At 50.4% G+C, this 6,926-nt stretch overlaps 1 long non-coding RNA gene across 2 annotated transcripts; it reads right to left on the bottom strand.

Annotated features, from left to right (window-relative positions):
- Nucleotides 1–519: 519 nt before the first annotated feature.
- Nucleotides 520–4,843, bottom strand: LOC149913986 (uncharacterized). 2 transcript variants are annotated; one of them, XR_016460739.1, is made up of 3 exons: nucleotides 4,495–4,843; nucleotides 2,967–3,288; nucleotides 520–1,700 (listed from the first exon to the last, which is right to left on the bottom strand). It is a non-coding gene; the product is annotated as an uncharacterized LOC149913986 (long non-coding RNA). The 2 variants fall into 2 exon arrangements; XR_016460740.1 differs by having other exon boundaries at nucleotides 4,590–4,843.
- Between the last annotated feature and the right edge of the window lie 2,083 nt (nucleotides 4,844–6,926).

The following is a 6,926-nucleotide window of genomic DNA, read 5'->3' as shown; positions in this document are numbered from 1 at the left end:
GTCAGGGCAGAAGCAGCCTCGTGGAATCCAGAAGCTTGCAGAGCTTGTGAGCAGCCCCAGCACACTTGGTGCAGCCATACCACGCATGTGGGAGGCCCACTGGTACCCGAGAGGCATTTTGGGGGTGAATAGCCTGCTTTCCGTGGAGGGGAAGAGTCATTGCGTTCTGTGGCCCAAGGCGAGGGGACTCCCCACCCCTGCAAGCAGACAAGTGGGAAGAAGGCGCCGACCCACCTTGCGCAGCAGGAGCTGCTCTTGGACATAGACGGCCACCGCATCCCAGACAGCAACTTGCTCTGCAGGGCAAAGGAAAAGCAGGTCACGCTCTGCTTCTGCCGCTTCTCCTGCTGGCTCAGGGCAGGAGGGAGGTGGCAGATGGAAAATGTCGTCCCTGTCCCCAGCCCCACATGGAGGCAGTCCTGAGACGGTCCCCGTGTCGGCTGTGGGCCTGCGTACCTTTGGCGGTGACCTCTGGCATTCTGTAGCCCCGCTGTGTGGCGGGGCCATCCTCCCAGAATTTCATCTCGGTCTGCTTCACACCAGCGCGATGCTCCCTGTTGGCAACAGCCATGCCGGAGCTCATCCTTCAGATGCGTCTGCTCTCTGCCAGATGCTCCTTCAGGATGCAGGACCCACCTCCGTGCTCCGCCTTCATACTCCTCCCAGGCGGCCGTGTCACAAACGTCGCCGTGGTGACACGGTGACAGCGTGGCCGGTGCTGCCTGCTGCCCATTATGACGCTGGCACAGCAGCCTGCTGCCCGCCCTGCCGCGGCAGGAGCCCAGCTCTGCGCCTTGGTGGCTGGCAATGCCCAGACCCGGAGCCCTGGTGTGCCAGCAGCACCACACCAGAGGTGTTGCCGGCGGCCCCTCGGGCAGGCTGGCCTCACAGTCAGATGCTGAGTCTGCAATCTTCGAAGGTTCTCCCTGTGCTGGCCTGAACTCCTTCGCCCTAAACTTCAGGCATTTGGCTGAGCTGGAGCTCGGTGGCTGCAGCGCTCGCTTGCTCCCTCTGGGCACCGAGGGCAGGCTGGCCTTCGAGCTCCATAAAGACCACGGGGTGGGTTTGGCTGCCTTTACTCAGTGCAGGTCTGCTGCTTGGCCTTGGGTTCCACGTTAGTTTGGCTGGATGCTTTTCAGGCAGCAGACCGCCCCGGAACACCCGCGCCCTCTTAGAGATGGCCAGCTGAATGCCTGGAGAGGGGGCGAGAGAGAACCAGCATTTCCAGGGAGCTTGGCAGCAGGCGCCTGTTCTCTGTTTTCCTTCTAAAGTGAGCTTCTCTAAGAGCAAGAGGAAGGAAATTTCATCTCAAAGAGCGCTTCACAGGAAATGCGATACCTTGAAAACCAGTTTGGACGTGGGACTAGTTTTTGGTCACAATACAGTTTAGAAGAGAAAAATGCAAACGCTTCTATTAAGTGCTAAAGTGCAGTTATTCTCCATGGAGCCTGCGTGTCAGGGAGCCTGCGCCTTCCCACCAGTGCCCCGTTCCATGGTGTTGCCATGCGACAGATGGGGCAATCTGACAAACTGGCACCTGGCATGGAAGTGTGTGTGGAGCAAAGGTGTGGACCTGAGCTCCTTCGTGCAGAAAAAATGGCACCCACTGACCTTCACTGATGTTCACGGAGACAAAACAGTAGATGTCGGCTTTGGCATCACGTAGAAGTAGCACGGAGTGCACTGTGAAGAGCTGCAACCTTGTAATGAAGAACAGATAGCAAGGATTGCAGCCTTTCAGTACCTGAAGGGAGCCTGCAAACAGGACGGGAATCAACTCTTTGGAAGGGGAGATAACTGCAGGACGAGGGGAAATGGTTTGAAGTTGAGGGAGGGGAGATTTAGGTTGGATGTCAGGGGAAATTCTTTACTATGAGAGTGGTGAGGTGCTGGAACAGCTGCCCAGAGAGGCTGTGGATCCCCGTCCATCCCTGGAGGTGTTCGAGGCCAGGCTGGATGGGGCCCTGGGCAGCCTGGTCTGGTATGAAATGGGGAGGTTGGTGGCCCTGCGTGTGGCAGGGGGCTGGAGATTCGTGATCCTTGAGGTCCCTTCCAACCCTGGCCATTCTGTGATTCTGTGATTTTTGTGCTTTTGGTTAGGAACACAGAGGCAAAATCCTTGGCATCAAAATGCATAGAATGATGGAATCACCACGGTTGGAAAAGACCTCCAAGACCATCCGACCCAACCACCCCCCTGTCACCAATATTCACCACTAAACCACGTCCCTCAGCACGGCATCTAAACTCTTCTTGACCACCTCCAAAGATGCTGACTCCAATTCCTCCCTGGGCAGCCCGTTCCAGCCCCTGACCACTCTCTCGGAGAAGGTTTTCCTAACATCCCACCTGAAACACCTCTCTTTTCTTAAAGGTTCTTTAATTCCTTCACAAAGGTGTTCACAATCTTCATCTGTTTCTTCCCTCTCAATAGAATATGCAGTAGCTCTCAAAGAATAAGCTCAAAGAATAAGACCTGCAATTTTACAGTTAGAACTATTTTCCCCCAGCCAATGAATTTCTTGTGATCGCATAGGAAACCTTTACTCTTTTCATAGGTGAGTTTGGGAGGTTATCTCAGTGAATGCTGTTAGCATAACAACGCAAAAGTTAATCACTAAAGTGTCGTGGTTTTATGACACGGCTCCCCAGCCGTCTTGCCTTCAGCTTTAGCATAAAGCCTTTGGTTCTGGACACTCACCCTCTCATTCATTCGGTTTATTAGGGAGAAGCAGGCAGCTCAGCACCACGCAGCCATTCACCCGCTCTCCACAGTGAGATGGGGGACAGAATCCAAATTGAATGTGTAAAAACCCATGGGCTGAGATGAAGAGAGTTCATCATGAGAGAAAAGGCAGATAACTAATAGTAAGAAAAACAAGGAGGGTGATCATCATCATGCAAGGAGAGTAAGAATGATGAAAGAATAATATATGGAACAAGAGATGCACGGTGCCATTGCTCACCATCTGCTGAACTGCCCAGCCAGTTCATGAGCCCCGTTCTACTGTTCAGCCCCACGGCACAGCCTCACAGCTGGTGACGGACTGAAGCTGGAGAAGCCTGGCAGCAGAGGACGCTCCTGCCCCACAGAAGGGCTCGCGGCTCCATCGCAGCTCCGGTGCCCTCAGTGCTGGAGAGGAGGCTGAGGTGCCTCCAAGCGATGGATGCGGTCCACCCAACCTTCCAGCTCGTGTGGTTCACCGTGCAAGGCCAGCAGGAAGAAGGGTGGGCACAGGTCACACTGCATCCAGAGTGACTGCAGAGCTCTCGGGCTGGTAGTCCAGGCTGGGGGGGCCCAGGTGGTGCTGTGGGACAGGAGTGAAAGGAGGGCACTGGTGGTGCGTGCCAGTCCTTGGCTGCAGGACTGGTGCTGGTGGCAGGGCCTTGGGTTCTGTGTCTGCAGCACCTATTTGTGGATTGGTGTCTGCTTGGAAGGGATGGGACCCACCTCCTTAAGGGAGGTGAGGATATTTTTGTCAGTAGGATGGCAGCCTTGCAAGGGAGGCTTTAAACTAAGAATTGGGAGGGCTGCTGAGCAAAGGGATGGGGTGATGCAAGGGACAAGCAACAGAAAATGAGCACTTGCAGGGTGGCAAGGAAATGCCTGAAGGCACCACTATGGGGAGATCCCCCAAAGCTCCAGAGGAGGTTCTGGTGGGTAACAGGGGGAGGCTGCTGGGAGCGAGGAACAGATGGACAGAGGGACCAATGGAGGAGGGATGGATGGAAAAAGGGATTGAAGAATCATTGGATGGATGGAACGATTGTTGGATGAAAGGATGGATGCAAATACAGGTGGATGGAGGGATCAACAGGAAAATATGATTTCTGCCTCAAAGAGCAGTGTGCCCCCAGGCCCCACTCCCTCCATGTGCACCAGTGGGGGTGGCCCTGGGGGTACAGGAGCCACGACCCATTGTCAGAAGCCACTCCCTGGGCTGCTACAGAACCCTGAACATGTCAAACGAGTTACACTGTAAAAGGAGGTCTCTTCCCAGGCTAAAACCCCTCCCACCTACATTGAGAAAAAGCAAACGAGTCACGGACTCATCTTTTCTTTAGGAGTTGAACTTTCAGTCCTGCACTTTCCTTGACAGTGCAAGTAGTTCCCAGGCATCTTGGAGTAACCTCCTGTAGCAATACTTCAGTTACCTCCTGTGCCTTATTAATTCTACAAGGGAATGCCTGCAGCCACCCTAAGAAGCTATCAGCACCAACTTCTGCGGGTACAACCTTGTTTTTCCCCAGCTTCTGTTAAAGCCAGAGGAGGAGGAGATGGCGGGGAGGGAATGGGGGGCAATGGGCAATGAGGAGATGGAAGGGTTGGAGTGGGGCAAATAGGGGTTGGAGGTGGGAGGATGGGGGGGAGGAGAGTGGGATGGAGAAGAGAGGTGAAAGGATGGACGGAGAACGTGGAAGGAGGGGTGGACAGAAGTGAAAGGATGGATAAGGGGAGGGATGGAGAGCAAGGAAGGGGGGAGGGACACGCACCAGGCCACGTGCTTGGCTCACGTGCTTGGACAGAGAAGGACCACGGCATCCCTGCTGCAAAGGGCACTTTTCCTCTCTCCTGCTTTGGTTCTCACCTGGCTCTGCAGGGTTTCTTCCACTCCATACCCGCTCATCCAAAGCGTCATGCAGAGCCAACGTGGAAAACCTGCTTGCAAAACAAGTCTTGTCACCAACAAGATGAACTGCCAGGCTCAGCTCTCACTACAGAACCAGTTATTTGTGACTACAGCTACAACTATCAGCCCCCATCAAACTGGCAAAACTCCTTCTTCCATCCCAGGATCACTCATCAGTCAGGGGCCTCAGGTAACTGCTACACAGTAAGCTTTCATATTTGCCTGCCCTGTACTTGAGCTAAATAATTAAAAACAATGGATTGCAACATTTCTTTCCTCACTTTGTGCTTCTTTCATTATTTTTTCTGTTTTTTTTTTTTTTTTTTTTTAAACAACCTTTCCCACCCAATACCCATCCAAGCCCCAGCTTACCTTTCCTGCTCTTCACTGACTTCTTGACTCTCTTGGCTTTTGCTGCTACTCTCGCCTTGCTTTCCTTTGCAGTGCCATGCATTGCTCTCTCTCTATTTGTTGCCACCCATTCTTTTCTTCGGTGGTGTTCTTTACTTCTTACTTGACTTCTTTTTTCTTTTCGCTTTACCTTTTGTCTCTTTGCTTTATTTGGTTTTCCTTTTTGTCTTTTTTCATATATTATTTTTCTTTTTCTTCTTTTCTCTTTTTTCTCTTTTTCTTTTTTTTTTCTCATTTTTTTCCATTTTTTTTCTCATTTTTTTCCTGTTTTTTTTTTTTTTTTTTTAATCATAGGTTTTCCTTTAAGCCCCCCTTCATTTCCTCTTCTCCCATCCCCTCCCCTCTTTTCTCCCTTACCCTCACCTCCCTTGCTCCTCCCCTTCCCCCTGCCTTAGCCTACCATTACCTTCCCTGCCTTTCACTTACCTTCTCCTCACTTCCTCCTCCTTGATGCTCTTGGCTTTTGCTGCTACCTTGATGCCCAATCTCAACACTTGCCTGCTCTGCTCGCTGCTCTGCCAAATGGATTAAAGTTTACAATAGCAGTTTGAGAGCTGAGAGACTGTGAGAAAATAAATAGAAGCATTCATCTTCTATACGTCAAATAAGTACAAAAGTGATGAAGCTAAATGTAACACACATTATATTAATTGACTGATATTAATAAAGGGACATTCACTTTTGAAATACTCAACTACATTTCCATTAGTTGGTACTAGAGATCACGTCTGGACCACAGCTGCCCTAGGGATCTGAAAGGCACCTAAGATTTGTGCACTGTAGTTCTGAACTCTATTCAAGAGCCCAGCGAAGCTGAGATGATGGACAGCCGGGCTTAAAATGCTGCAGTATCGTACTGATACAAGAATTTCCTGCCTCTGTTTAATCAGGAGCAGGATTATTTCACAGTAGCATTTCAATTAGTTTACTTCTAGAGCTTTCTGACAGACGTGGGTTTTAGAGAGGGATTTGAAGGAGAGTACAGTACCTGGCAAACAGACACGGTACCTAACGACCATGGAATCTAACATGCAGGAGTTTGCCATCAGACACAAGTTCCTGAATCACGCAGCAAAATCCAGAAGCAGTGCGAAGCTCTTCATTCACACTTAAGGTATGTAACTTCTGAAGAGTTGTTACGTGCCCTTAACACCTGGGCACAGAATTGTACTTCTGTGCCTACTCACCATGAAATGCCTCCACTGCTGCTTCTGGTCAGCTTAAGGCCTCTTTGGTTAGAGACTGAATCCAACGTGCTGGCTCTGTTTTACTTATGCACAGCAGGTTCTGAAGGGCAACCAGAAACGTGAACAGAGGTTATGTTGGAAGCAAAAAAGCAGCAACAGAGCTTCCAGCGCACAGGCAAACCAAATGCACGCTTGGATTCCCTTTTTGCACAAATAGAAGCTAAGAAAATAAACTGAAATTATTCCCAGTATTTATTTCCTTCTCAATGAAAATTTGAGCTAGGTAACTTGACAGATTCCTTTACCTGTGTCTTCCACAGGTGTTTTTCTTTTCTTTCTTCTTTCTTTTTTTGTTTCTTTGTTGCATTTTTCTTCCTTCCCTTCCTCTCCCTGCAGACTCCCCAGGATATTTCAGCAGTCCGGAAAGAAAAGGGCTTCAGGTGCTTATCTTTGAAAGCTCGAGGATGAGTGAATTTGAAATTGTACAACTGGTTTCTAAAGAGCTGACCACATAGAGACACAAAGCTTTAAACACGGCTGTGAAAACCAACTCTGCCAACAAACATATGGGTTTTGGAGTACTCAATAAAAATAACTAAATCACAGAATGGTTGAGGTTGGAGACACCTCTGGATCCTTGTGCTCAGCAGACTCAGGGCAGGGTTCCTGGGACCACGTCTAGACTGCTTTTGGAGAT

This window comes from Phasianus colchicus, chromosome 32 (assembly GCF_987193195.1).
Source record: "Phasianus colchicus chromosome 32, bPhaCol1.hap1.1, whole genome shotgun sequence".
NCBI classification, from domain to species: Eukaryota; Metazoa; Chordata; class Aves; order Galliformes; family Phasianidae; genus Phasianus; species Phasianus colchicus.
This window is presented reverse-complemented; position numbering and strand designations above follow the sequence as displayed.